Source organism: Cavia porcellus, unplaced genomic scaffold, assembly GCF_034190915.1.
Source record: "Cavia porcellus strain 051 isolate PalLab524CR breed Dunkin Hartley unplaced genomic scaffold, mCavPor4.1 scaffold_22, whole genome shotgun sequence".
NCBI classification, from domain to species: Eukaryota; Metazoa; Chordata; class Mammalia; order Rodentia; family Caviidae; genus Cavia; species Cavia porcellus.
In genome coordinates, this window is record NW_026947505.1 from 65251306 (window position 1) to 65265935 (window position 14630).

Consider the following 14630-nt stretch of genomic DNA (forward strand, 5'->3'; position numbering starts at 1 on the left):
AAATCAAAAAGACTTACTATTTATATAACCTAATTTTTAAAATTTTTTCCTTAATTAAGACAAACATAAGAAATGACTAAATAATTTTTTTTAAAAACAATAAGGGGGACATTAAGATGAAACAGGACAAAGCAATATAACAAAAGAGGTCAAACCATGACTGTTTCAGCAACCTAGTACTTCCCCACTATATAACCCGACTTAATAGTAGACACTTAATAGTGTCTGTCTTTTTCCTTGAAATGTTTGGATAAAACTTCATATACTCTAGCTTCAAATATTTTCATATCAAGAAGCCCAGAATAAAGCCTTTCTAATTAATGAGTGAAAACTTTATAAGGCTTCAAGGCCACCTAATGGGGAATCATGATTACCACATATTTTTATATATTTGAATCATTACTTACATTAGGGAAACTATTCGGTATTCACACATGCAAGATTGATTTATTTCACTTATGAGTATGGTCTCAAGCTGCGCCCATTTATTGATAAATATCTCAATGTGATCCTTCTTTATAGCGGAATAATACTCCATTGTATAGAAATACCACAACTTTTTTATCCATTACTCAGTTAATGGACACTTGGGTTGTTTCCAAGATCTGGCGATTACAAATTGTGCTGCTATAAACATAGGTGCACATATATCACTGTGGTATGATGCTTTCAATTCTTCTGGGAATATGCCTAGAAGTGGAATAGCTGGAATAAATGGGATTTCCAATCCCAACTTTTTGAGAAATCTCCAGACAGATCTCCACAAAGGCTGTACCAGTCTACACTCCCACCAGCAGTGCAGGAGAGTTCCTTTTTCCCCACAGCCTCTCCAGCATTTGTTGTCGGTTTTCTTGATCCGGGCCATTCTTTCAGGAGTGAGATGGTATCTCAGTGTGGTTTTAATTTGCATTTCTCTAATGACCAATGATGATGAGCATGTTTTCATGTATTTATTTGCCATTTGCATTTCTTCATCTGAGAATTGCGTATTCATCTCAGATGCCCATTTTTGGATTGGATCTTTGAATTTTGGAGGTCTGAGTTTCTTTAATTCTTTATATGTTTTAGACAAGAGGCCCTTGTCTGAGAGAGAGAGTTCACTAAAATCTTTTCCCAGTTTGTGGGTTTTCTTTTCACTATGCTGGAGATTTCTTTTGACATGCAGAAACTTTTTAATAAGAAGTGGTCCCAGTTATCGATTCTGGGAAGAATTTCCCGTGTAGTTTGAGTCCTGTTCATGAATTCTTTACCTACTCCTATGTCTCCAAGGTTTCTACCTATTTTGTCTTCCAATAGATTTAGTGTTTCTGTTTTAATATTCAGATCTTTGACCCATTTAGATTTTAATTTAGTACATGGTGATAGACATGGGTCTAGCTTTAGTTTTTGGCAAATGGAGAGCCAATTTTTCCAGCACCATTTATTAAAGAGACTGTCGTTCTTCCAGTGAACCTGCTTGGCTCCTTTATCAAAGATAAGGTGGTTGAGTGTGTTTGTAGTTGTGGTTGTATCTTCTAATCTATTCCACTGATCTTCGGCTCTGTTTTGATTCCAATACCATGTTGATTTTACTACTGTTGCTTTGTAGTATAACTTCAAGTCAGGGATTGTGATGCCTCCTGCTTTGTCTTTGCTGCTTAGAATTGCCTTTGCGATTCTAGGTCTCTTCTGGTTCCAGATGAAATTTAGGAGTGATTTCTCTAGATCTATAAGGTATGTTGATGGTATTTCTATTGGGATTGCATTGAATCTGTATAACAGTTTTGGGAGAATGGCCATCTTCACAATGTTTGTTCTTCCTATCCATGAGCAAGGGATATCTTTCCATTTTCTGAGATCATCTTCAATTTCCTTTTTCAGTGTATTATAATTTTCACTGTATAAGTCTTTCACTTCTTTCATAAGAGTAATTCCTAAATATTTCATTTTTTTGCTTGCTAATGTGAATAGTCCAGTTTCTCTTATTTCCCTCTCTGTAATTTTGTTGCTCGTGTATAGGAATGCTATTGATTTCTGAGTATTGATTTTGTATCCAGCCACATTACTGAATTTATTTATTGTATCTAAGAGTATTTCAATGGAGTTTAGGGGGTCTTCTATGTAGAGTATCATGTCATCTGCAAACAATGATAATTTAACTTCTTCTTTTCCTATCTTTACCCGTTTTATTTCTCTTTCTTGCCTAATTGCTCTGGCTAGTACTTCCAGTACTATATTAAATAGGAGTGGTGATAAAGGACATCCTTGTCTTGTACCCGATTTTAAAGTAAAGGCTTTCAATTTTTGGCCATTTAGTATGATGCTGGCTGTTGGTTTGTCATAAATGGCCTCAATATAATAATATTGAGGTAAAGACCATTTATTCCAATTTTCTGTAAAGTTCTTATCATGAATAAGTGTTGGACCTTATCGAAGGCTTTTTCTGCATCTATAGAAATGATCATGTGATTCTTATTTTTGGCTTCATTGATATGGTGGATTACATTTATTGATTTGCGTATGTTGAACCATCCTTGCATTCCTGGGATGAATCCCACTTGGTCATGGTGTATAATTTTCTTGATGATTTGCTGGATCCTATTTGCCAATATTTTATTGAGGATTTTTGCATCTGTGTTCATTAGGGAGATCGGTCTATAGTTCTCTTTTATAGTTGGGTCTTTCTCAGGTTTTGGTACTAGAGTAATATTTGCTTCCAGGAATGACTTAGGAAGGATTGCTTCCCTTTCAATTTCATTGCATAGTTTGAGGAGTGTCGGCATTAGGTCTTCTTTATATTTCTTGTAGAATTCTGCAGTGAATCCATCTGGGCCTGGGCTCTTCTTGGTGGGTAAGGACTTAATTACATTTTCAATTTAATTAGCAGGGATTGGGTTATTCAACAGTTTTATATCCTCTTGATCTAGCTTTGGTACTTCATATGCTTCTAAGAATCTGTCTGTTTCTTTTGTGTTATCAAACTTTTGAGAGTAGAGGTTTTCGAAATAGGTGTTGATGATCCTCTGTATTTCTATTGGGTCTGTAGGGATTTCTCCTTTTTCATTTCTTATTGCATGAATTTGAGCTTTTTCTTCCCTTTTTTAAATAAGGTTGTCTAGGGGCTTATCGATTTTATTTATTCTTTCAAAGAACCAACTCTTTGATTCGTTGATTCTTTGGATTGTTTTCTTAGTCTCTATTGCATTGATTTCTGCTCTGATTTTTATAATTTCCTCTCTTCTTTTGGCTTTGGGCTTGACTTGCTCTTCTTTTTCTAGCTGTTTGAGGTGTAGCATCAAGTTATTTATTTGTATTCGTTCTGTTTTCCTGATGTGGGAACTCAGTGCAATAAATTTTCTTTTCAGAACGACTTTCATTGCATCCCACAGATTCCGGTAAGTTTTATCTGCATTGTCATTTTCTTTTAGGTATTGTTTAATTTCTTCTGTGACCCACTGATTACTCAAGAGTGTGTTATTTAGTTTCCATGTGTTTGCGGAATTTTTGCAGTATCTTTTATCATTAATTTCTAATTTCAGAGCGCTATGATCCGATAGTATGCAAGGGATGATTTCAACTCTTTTGCATTTGCTTAAATATGTTCTGTGAGCTAACATGTGGTCTATTTTAGAAAATGATCCATGTACTGCTGAGAAGAATGTGTATTCTGATGTTGTTGGGCGGAACATTCTGTATATGTCTATCAAATCCCTTTGTTCGCAGGTGTGATTCAGTTCTGTTATTTCTTTGCTCATTTTCTGTCTGGTTGATCTGTCCCTTTGTGTCAGTAGTGTATTAAGGTCTCCTGTTACAATTGTGTTACTGATAATTTGAGTTTTCGTTTCTGTTAATAATTGTTTTATATAACTGGGTGCTCTGGAGTTTGGTGCGTATATATTTAAGATAGTTATCTCTTCCTCTTGGAGTTTTCCCCTAACGAGTGTGTAGTGACCTTCTTTGTCCTTTTGTCATTGTTGGTTTAAAGTTCACGTTGTCTGCAAACAGAATGGCTACTCCTGCCTTTTTTTGGATTCCTGCTGCATGAAGAATTGTTTTCCATCCTTTGACTTTCAGTCTGTGAGTATCCTTCTGGGTTAGATGGGTTTCCTGTAAACAGCATATGGTTGGATTTTGTTTCTTGATCCATTCTGCTAGTCTGTTTCTTTTGATTGGTGCATTGAGACCATTTACATTAATGGTTATTACTGTTAAATGCTGGTTTATTGTTGACATGTTATCTCTCTGGTGTTGCATCTTTATCTTTCTGTTCTGTTTAATTATTTGCTTTGCTTAGTGGTTTTTTCCTTTGTGTATCTAAACTGTCTTTCAATATTTTTTGCAGGGTTGGTTTGGTGTTCATGAAGTTCTTCAGCTGTTCTTTGTCATGGAAGTATCGTATTGCACCATCTATTTTGAATGATAGTTTTGCAGGATATATCAGTCTAGGTTGGAAATCATTTTGCTTTAGGATCTGGAATACTTCACTCCATGCTCTTCTTGACTTTATCGTTTGTGCTGAGAAGTCTGCTGTGATTCTGATAGGTTTTCCTTTATAAGTGATCTGTCTTTTCTCTCTGACAGCTTTTAATAATCTATTCTTGTGTTGGATTTCTGGGATGGTGATTATTATATGTCTGGGTGTAGTTTTATTTTGGTTATGACTGTTTGGAGTTCTATATGCTTCACTGATCCTGATGTCAGTTTCTGATCTCATGTTTGGGAAATTTTCAGCTATTACTTCTCTAAATATCCTCCTGACATCCTTCATGTTGTCTCCCTCTCTTTCATTAATCCCTATCATTCTTATATTATTCTTCTTTGCATCGTCTTGCAGTTGTTGAATTGTTGTTTCCTGATTCCTTGTTATTTTCAAAAGATCTTTCCTTTCCTGTTCACTAGCTGCAATCCTGTCTTCAAGGTCTGAAATTCTATCTTCACTTTCATTAAGGCGGTTTTTACAACTTTCAGTGGAATTTTTTATTTCCTGTATATCTCTGTGCATCTGCATTATTTATTCTGTTTGTTTCTTATATTGCTTGTCTAGGGATTCTATCTTTTTGTTTAGTTCCTCCAATTTTTTATCTGTGTTTTCTTTAGATGTATTTAGAATCTCTTTCATTTCTTTTATCATTTCTTCTTTTATCTGGGAGATTATTTCGAGTTTGAATTTCTTTAAAGCTTCCTGGACTTTCTTGTCAATTTCAGTAGCTATTGTGTCCGATATATGAGGTGGATGGGATATATTTTCTTCTATATACATCGCTCCTAGGGTTCCTTGAAATGGGCTGGAGGTTTGAGGTTGTAATTTGGTTTTTCGTTTTGTCATTTTCCTATATTTCTGTGTTTCAAGTGTTATTTGAAAGCTTCCTCAGGATCTGTTGAAAATCCCCTTCTATGTTTCGAGCTACTGAGACTCTGGCACCGCGCTACGCCAAGCCATTGGGCCTACAGAACCAGTGGCCCTCCTCTGCCTGCTCAGAACTCCGCAGTTCCAGACAAGCTGGGCCTCAGGGACACTGTGCGCCCACCTGCCCCTTGGAAGCTCCACAGTTCTTCAATTGCAGCCGGGTTAGGGTACTCACCACAGGCCGCAGTGCCTCAGGAACCTGTGGACCCTCCCTGGTTGCAGAGATATCCACAGTTCTCCAGACACATGGAGAGCCCGATGCAGGTACCCCAGATCTGCCCAGCTCCTCCTCTGCAGACTGATGGCCAGGCGCGGCAGCTAAACAGGCTGGGCTAGGCTGATAGTGTGGGCCCGCCCACCCGTCGGCAGCTCAGCAGTTCTCCAAGTGAAGCCGAAATGGGGAGGCTGATGTGGAAGCCTCAAACCCACCTCTCCCCTTCACTGCACCTGGAAGCCTGGGGGGACTCCAACAGTCTGAGCGGAGATATCCAGAGTCCTCCAGACACACAGAGAGGCCGGTGAGGGCACCCCAGATCTGCCCAGGTCCTCCTCTGCAGACCGATGGCCAGGCGCGGCCCACAGTTTTTCTATAGTAACTAACAAAAGTATGAGACTTTCCTATGTCTACAAGGAAAGACATATCTTGTGCATTAGGATGCTGAAGACTCAAACAAATTATTTTCAGAAATAAATTCAAATAAAAAATCAGAAATATAGGCGTTCCCGATTTCGGATGTCTCACCCAGCTGCTTCTCCTGTGAAAAACTTTGTGGGCGTGCTTGAAGTATGTAACAATGTGTAATGTGTTCAGAATGATTCTGCTGAGCATTGCCAGGGAGACCATAGTTTACAGTGTTAGAGTTTAGATCTAGAGTATTTCCAAAACTCATGTGCAAAGTAGCCGCTTTGGACAGTGATCAAATCATAAGGATACTATACTTATCAATGGGTTAATCCATTGAGTAGTTCAATTGCTGTTAGGAGTTGGGACCTGGATGGAGGAATGGGTCACTGAGGGTGTGATTTGGAATGGTATATTCTTATCCCTGACTCCTCCCTTCCCTCTCTGATTCCAGGCTGCCATAGATTGAGCAGATTTCATTTCCCATTCTGTTTCACCATGCCGCTACTGCCTTGGAGCCAAGTGATCATGGATTGAATGTGAAAAAATGTGAGCCAAAATAAACCTCTCTCCTTTAAAATGAATATTTTGTCCCAGTGATGGAGAAATGACCAATATACCATGCTATCCTCACATCATCCTGAGAAAATGGTGATGGCTACTTTCCAAGTGGAAAAATACCACACAAGTGAAAGTGGTAAAATAAAGTTGAGACTAAAATCCAAGTTCTCCCAAACTTTAGTCACTGTTTACCACCTTTTCTATTGTCATATCTAAATATTATTTTAAAAATATTTTCTTTATAATGAATCATATTCTGAACTTTCTTCCTATATAACAAAATCTATGAAGTTTTGGGTTTAATGTGGTACTATAGTTGTGTACATTTGTTTCATGTTGATTTAAACCAAAACTCTTCAAAATGTTTATCCATGTGCCAGGAGTTGGACACATACTACATTTTGAGAAACCTAAGCCACAATACACAATGTATTCATGATTTAAAGCTATTCAAGTCAGGTCATATAAAAAAAAACAATGGAATTAGTGGTTTAGATTCTGGGACGAGAGATGACTCTGTGGGATAATCATTATTTTGTATAAATATTGGAACATCAAAGGGTTGGAATTTGACTTTTACTTCATGATCCCAAAGAGGCAATGGTAGGTAAAACTTCAGAAGTATAAATTTCAATCTAAGGGCTAATTATAACTGCAGCTACGTAGTTAGATCTGCTGCTATTAATTATGGGGTTGAGCAATTGTTTTATAAATGGGATGCCTTGGTTATGTTTTAAGAAAGAAGCTCAAGGAGGATCAAATGAATAGAATAAGCTTCAAGATCTGTATTCAATAATCCCCTCAGGTAAGGGTGAGCTTTGGAAAAAGGTGGACCCTTTTTCCTACACATTATCCAGGAAGATACAAACTTCTTAAAAGAGGAGGTAATTGGAGTGTTTTATCTGTGTCACTTTATTCTTCTCAGTGAAGTGAATACAGCACTGATGTAAAGAAGCAACTTATACGGCTGAGCATGATCTGTAAGATGGGGAAGTAGCAGCAAGGGTGTGCAGACACTTGCGAACAAGGGTGCATGATCAGGAGTTCATAGTCAACTCGTCAACAGTTACTTCTCCAGTCAGAATTTCTGGCTGACAGCGAGAGCAATGAGAATCAAGTGAGGTTTTCAAGTATAAGCACAGGTTTGATGCTGGTAAATAGGCTCATGATCCCCTCTCAAGGGCTGAGGGGAAAGCTGGGAGTATTACTCAGAATGTGACCCTTCCCTCGGGGTGAGCTGTAACTTTATAGTTACTGTAAATATAAATTTTCATGAATGCAATTGTAAAACACTGACTGGTTAGTAGGATTTTTTAAAAATTTCAAGCGTAACAATACCTTTTCTGTTTTTGTATTGGAAATATTTTTCCTAGTCTTGTCTTTTATTTCTGGCATAGAATATTTTGCCATCAAAATGTTTAATTTTTGTTTAAAAAATATGTCTGTGTTATGTTTTATAATCTTTTAAGGAACAATTAACTTAGTTTTCCCATACCAAAATGGTAATTTTCATCACTAATTTTATGTTGACATTTTCATATTTTAATTTTTAAAATTAAAATCCTTAATCTACAAGAAATTTAACTTTGAAGATAATATGCAATGATACTGTTTTTTCAAGCTGAGGCCAATGATGCTGTCTTCCTCCTTACTCAGAGCTCCCCAGGCAGTATGCTGTAGCATATGGGCTACAACTCCTTGGTCTGCAAGCATGCCTTTCAATTTTCCCCTGTGAGTATGCGAATGTTATAATTCTCAAGATGTGCCACAGAGGTCAAGACGTAGAAATGACTGGACTATAGGACAACACTGAAGCATTTTCTCTCCACTGACTTTAAGCATTATTTTGCTTTATTTTAATTCCCACAATAGCCTGTAGCTGTTTCTGAATTCTGTTCCACTGTTCTCACTGTTCTTATCACAATAAACTACTGCTTTATTATTATTATTATTATTATTATTATTATTATTATTATTTTTGTTGCAGTACTGTGGATTGAACTCAAGACTCGTGAATGCCAAGAAAGCACTTCTGCTAGGGAGCTACATCCCTCTTTAACTATAGGTTTAAGATAGTCTCCCTAAATAGTCCAGGCTGGCCTTGAACTCACAGTGATCCTCCTACCTCAGCTTCCCGAGTGCTTGGATTATAAGTGTGTATTGTCACATCTCACTCAGAATTAGTTTTATATCTACTTATAAACTACTTTGATTAAACTATGATTTCTTTATTTCAGTCATGTATTTTTCTTGTTCAATTTATTCCAAAATTATTATAATATTATTCAGCTTGCAGATGAAATTTTTGGACATTTTTTATGAATGAATGTTTATCTCTAAGAAATTTGCTTTTTTTAAAAGGAGATTCCAGGAAGATGGTGGATTGATAGGTAGCAGAGAAAAGAGCCACTTTGAGAAAAACAATTCAGATGCTAAAATTTAACACCATGGACAAGACCAGATGAAAGGAGAGGGATTCTCACGACCCAGGAAGAAACTGAGGAAAAAGAAAAAGAGAAAAAAAGAAAGAAAGGAAGGAAAAATATGGATGAAAGGCTGGAACCAGACACTCTCACTGGAGCTGGTCCCTTTCTGTGCTGGTGCACCTTGAAGTCAGATGACTCACGGTCATGCTGAAATCGCAGCATTGCTGACATCACAGGTTGGTGAGCCCAAGGCGTGAGGATGTGGCACAATGGAGACTGGAACCAATGTGGAGAGCTGCATTAACCCATGTGGAGTGCTAGGAATTGGGTCAGGCAGAGGAGGTGACTGGCTAGACGATGTATCGGAGTTGGGCAGGACAGGCCTGAACCAGGAATTCTAGTGGCATCAGTCAGCTGCTCAAAGAGGCTCAAAGAGGACTGGTGGGGTCTGCTTGGGCTGGGTCACATCCTTGGTTGGGACCCAATAGCCAGGGACAAAACCTTCCTGAACCTGTGACATTCGCATGCCACAGCCTAACGTGCTAAAGGCACTTGCTGGTTGACTGGCTCAGAGGAGAGGGGCCAGCCCACATCCCTGCATGCACCTCACAGATCAAGAGCAAACTGGAGAGAGCAGCAATCCCCTAGCCAGGACACTTCAGAAAAACTGTAAGCAATGTAGAAAGGGCCTGATACCTCCACCATACACCTGTCTGAAAGAAACCAGAACCATGACAAGAGAAAGAAACAAAAAAAGCCTCCAGCCACTGACCCAGGGAAAGTAAGTCCAGGAGAGGTAAATACAGAAGAGATTGAGGGCAGCAAACATGCAATATTGGACACAGCATCAGTGGACATAAAGAAATACCTTTGCAACCTCATAGACAAATTTAAAACTGAAATTCTAATTCAAGTGAGGGAAGATATAAAAAGATTAATAAAAGAAATGCTAATCACCTCTCAAGAAGACACAGATGAAAGAATGGAGGAACCCAGAAAAAGGAGAGAAACCTTTGGTGAAGAATATAAACAAAATCTAGAATACATGAAACAGATCCAAAGAGATTACCAGGAAATTAAAAACTCCTTTGAAAGCTGGCAAAATGCCTTGACAGAAACTAAAGTTAGACTTTCAAACCTTGAGGATAGAGATTTGCAATGTGTGATCATGAAAGGAAAGATCTCTTAAAAATAACAAGGAGCCAGGAAGTAACAATACAAAGGCTAGAAGATGACAAGAGGATCTATAACTTAAGAATAAAAAATGTGAGTGAAGAAGCAGGGGTAAACACAAATGAAATACAAAGGCTATTCACAGAAATAATTAAGAAAAACTTCCCAAGCACAGGAAAAGGAAATGATAGTCAGATATATGAGGTATACAGAACTCTAGCCACCTAAACCAAAACAGATCTATACCCAGACATAATAAGATCACAGAAATTTATCACAAGAACAGAATATTAAAAGTGGTCAGAGAAAAGAAACAGATCACCTATAAAGGAAAACCCATCAAAATCATGACAGACTTCTTGACATAAACTATCAAATCAAGAAGAGCTGGAGTGAAGTATTCTAAGCCCTCAAAGAAAATAACCTCCAACCCAGATTGATATACTCTGAAAAACTGTTTCCCAAAATTAATGGAGAAACAAGATGTTTCCAAGACAAAGAGGAAGTGTGGGAGTTTGTGAACACCAATCCAGTGCTACAAAAAATACTGAAGACATTCTGGAGAGAGAGAGAAGAAAATCACCAGGATTCCAGCAATAGTGGCAGAGAGGCCTCAATGAATGAGGCAGACAGTGGAATGAAGGAGAAAAGTAGACAAACAACAGCAGAAAAATAGCATAGCAGAGATGAGGCAGAGAAGGTTGGCTATAATCTCTAACATGGATGGCTTTGGTACACTAACAAAAAGAAACACAGGCAGAGTAGATCAGAATATAGGGTCCATTGAGATGCTCTGAATAGGAAATATAATTTACCTGAAAGAGAGTTAATGAACCAAAAGTCAAAGATGAGCAAAACAATGCTGTATGTGACAGGGAACTAGAGAGAAATAGGGACAACTTGTCCAGCTGCAGATAGGTTGGAAAGTCATGACACTTTTGTGCAGTGGAGAATTACAGAGCTAAAACCTTGAGTTGCTAGTAGGTCAAGGAATACAGCTCAAGATCTAGCTTAGGAATAAAAAGGTTCAGAACCACCTTGGTAGATGTGGGTTACCCCCCTCATCTAAAAACTAAAGGAGTTAGTGGGACCCAAAATGTACAAAGCACCCTGAGAAAGGGAAAGGGGAGGAATTGTCTAAAAAAGGAAGGTAGAGGACATTGGTAATAGTACATCAGGATTTAAAAGCCACATTAGATTTATCACTCTGTTTAGTTTGATTTTATTCTGTTCCAGTCTCATACTAGACTTGAGGACACAGACAGCTATCCCAAAAATATCAGATATACAATGGTATCTACCCTTAATTGCCTATTAACTTTACCTGAAGCCCTGTATTACTTATACTGTCTTACTATGACTGATATTATTTGAATCTGGTTTGTTATATTGCTGTTTTGTCTTGACTGATTTTGTTAGAATTTGGTATGCTTGATAATATCAAGTCTAAGAGTAGAGGCAACTACTCTGAAGATGACAAGATGCAATAGGATACCTATTCTGCTTTGATTATTAACTGCTTTTGAAGTCCTGTAATGTCTCCAATGTTTTGTTTTTATTAATATTGCTATGTAGTGCTATTTTCAATTATATTATGCCTGATGGTATAGACAATTCTATTGAAAACAGCAAGAGAAATCATAGTAAATACTGTAGATGACCTAGTATTGTGGTTTTATGTCTTTTTTGTTTCATGTTTTTCTAGTAATTTGTTTTGTCTTGTTTTGATTTGTTTTTCCCTTTAATACAGAAAGGATAGGCATACATGTAGAGATTCACGCATGTATAGCTGTAAACAGTTTACAAGAATAGATTATATAATGTATGATGTAATGAACAGAGACTCTGAAGAAAAAGAGACACTAAGATACCCAGTGCTAATTCCATAGTGTCATGATATAAAATCTAGCAATACTATTATTCTCTGTCCAAAGTGATATTAGTCTATTTTCTTTTGTTTAATTTCAACATACACAAAGATATGGACAGCTATTTTGAAGAGAATGAGAGACACTATTGCAGCCATTGTTGACGTCTCTATTGTCTGATCTTGAAGACCTAAAATGCCTTCATCATCCTGTTCTGATTTTTAGGGGGATCCTGTACTATTTTTAGGGGGATGAATTCACTGTGTGTGAAGATATGGACAACTATATGGAAGAAAAAAGTGGACAACATGATAGACAATGAATATTTCCAGTGGTCTTGCTTTGAAATCTGTGTTTTAAAAATTGTTTCCTTATGATCTGTTTTGTTCTGTCTAATTTTACCCTCTTTAAAATAAAAAAAGAAATTTGCTTTTAAATTAGTCTGATTTCTAGTGCCTTAGCCACAGATTCCTTTATTAATTCTGGTAGGATGAAGGGTAGAGATTATGTTGTCATGCTGCAGAGTGACATAGATCTTCTTTCTCACCAAATTTGCCTCGTATGTAAAACTTGGGCAGACTTACAGTGTCAGTTCTGTAGCACACGTGATTTCATTTAAGAAGCCTAGTTTCTTCTAATGTACTAAGAATATGTAAGGACATTTATTGCCCACATAAGGATAGAGAGGTCAATCTTTCTTACAGGTGGGATGCAGCAGGCAGCCTAGGTTTGGCTCTATCTTGTGGCAAGGAGGCCTCCCTGGCTGAGATAGCAGGGTGCTACTTCCAGGAATGAAAGGATAGTGGGAAAATGGATATGAACAGTCACAGGTTTAGAACTAATGAGTGCTATTTTCATATCATCCCTGGATTTGGCAGCAATTGCCATTCTAATGATGTATGGAGAAGGTGCTGAACAAGGTTGTTTCTTGCATCAGAAATCTGTAGACAATTACTATCATAGATGTCCTAGAGACTTCAGAAGACATTAAATATTTGTTTAGACCTCTGTATGTAAAGCACTGTATGGGCAGTACATTATTGGAACTGCCTATTGTGTATCACAGTTTGAACAGATTTTGGATTCTTTTTCCAGAAAGTATTCTATTCGTGGTGGGCTGATATATGGAAAACAACATACTTAAGTTTAAGCAGAATTTGTAAATTCAAATCATTTTATTTCCATAATTCAAGATATTAAACTCATTTTAATCTTGTGAGTGTTGAGCCAATAGCTATCTCTCAAAATGATTGAGAATGGAGCAGTGCTGGGCTTGACAAATAATATTCATGAATTTAACTGAAGTGGTGAGGCTGTATTATGTGTGGAGTGACATTCCAGTCCTTTTTTGTGATCTCTTGCGTGAATACTTGACTATTTTGAATAAGTGTATTTAATGCATGCCCTTAGGAAAGGGCACCATGAATATCATGCCATAACCATGTTACTAGCGAAAGTTGGCTGCAATTAGGTCTGCAAAATTGTGCCATGACAGCGCTATTATAGGACCCCCTAGATAACCCCAAAGAGGTACAGTTTCCTGTTGGAAGTGAAGGCTAACTACTACTGGGAATTTGTTGTAATAGGCACTGAATAGAACATTTTAGCCTCTCTATTGTTGAGAATTATTTACCATTTATTTATTTATTGGGAGGAATCAGTCTAATCGTACTGGGTAGTAGGACCTTAATGAGTGGAGCCACAGCAATAAGGTTGTGATAAGTCAGCATGAGATGCTAATCATTCTTTCCAATTTTAAGGATGCACTAAATTAGATTGTTAGATGGAGACTTGCCCCTTCTCTGAATATGTCTTGAATAATGGGCTTCAGTACTCAAAAATTCTGTTTTAATTCACATTGGGTCATAGTAAATATTTTAACCAAGATTAGGGAGAAGGTCTATCATGTCTCTTTTTATTGGTATGACTAAATACCAAAGACTTATTTAATTTTAATTAGTATTCACTGCGTCTGGATGTCCATGCTCACCAGGGGATATTTTACACCAATGTGCTGTGACCATGTGGGATTTGGTTTTTGACTATTTGGAATTAAGGCTATGATGAACCACACTCTTTTTCGTTCTACTTTATGCACAGAGACTTTCCTAAGATTAGAACAAGTACTTTGCTTAAACTCACTGGGATACACAGATAAAACTAACCTGAGCCCCAAGATTGATAAGGCCAGAAAGTTTGCTACTTGGTTTATGTCAACAGTTATTAAATTTAGTTAAGACCTGTATTATGATGTGCAAATGGCAATCAGTATGTTTCCCTTGATTTCTCTGTAAAACTGGGATGATGTGTGGTAGAGGCACAAAATCAAAAGGCACAGGATAAAAGTTGTTCCTCAGGGCCTATTTTCAGCTGTGATCTATGATGGAATCAGTCACATAATTGAAACTGAGATGTCCAGATAAACCAAGGCCAAGACAAGCAAAGAAGTGACATTTTAAGGAACACTCAATGCCGTGCTTCTGTTTCTTTCTTTTTTTAAAAAAATTTTACTTAAAAGAAAAAAGAGAACAAAAACAAAACAAAGCGGTGTAAGGGTACAAGTAATACAGAACTACAAAAAAAAGTAACAAATC

General features: G+C 37.3%; 1 long non-coding RNA gene across 2 annotated transcripts in view; it reads left to right on the forward strand.

Annotated features, from left to right (window-relative positions):
* LOC111756051 (uncharacterized) overlaps window positions 1–12473 on the forward strand; it is a 183720-nt gene extending 171247 nt beyond the window's left edge. For both annotated transcript variants that reach the window (XR_010042045.1, XR_002790551.2), the window contains one exon: window positions 6463–12473. This is a non-coding gene — a long non-coding RNA (uncharacterized LOC111756051). The remainder of the gene's footprint in view (window positions 1–6462) is intronic.
* Window positions 12474–14630: the final 2157 nt, after the last annotated feature.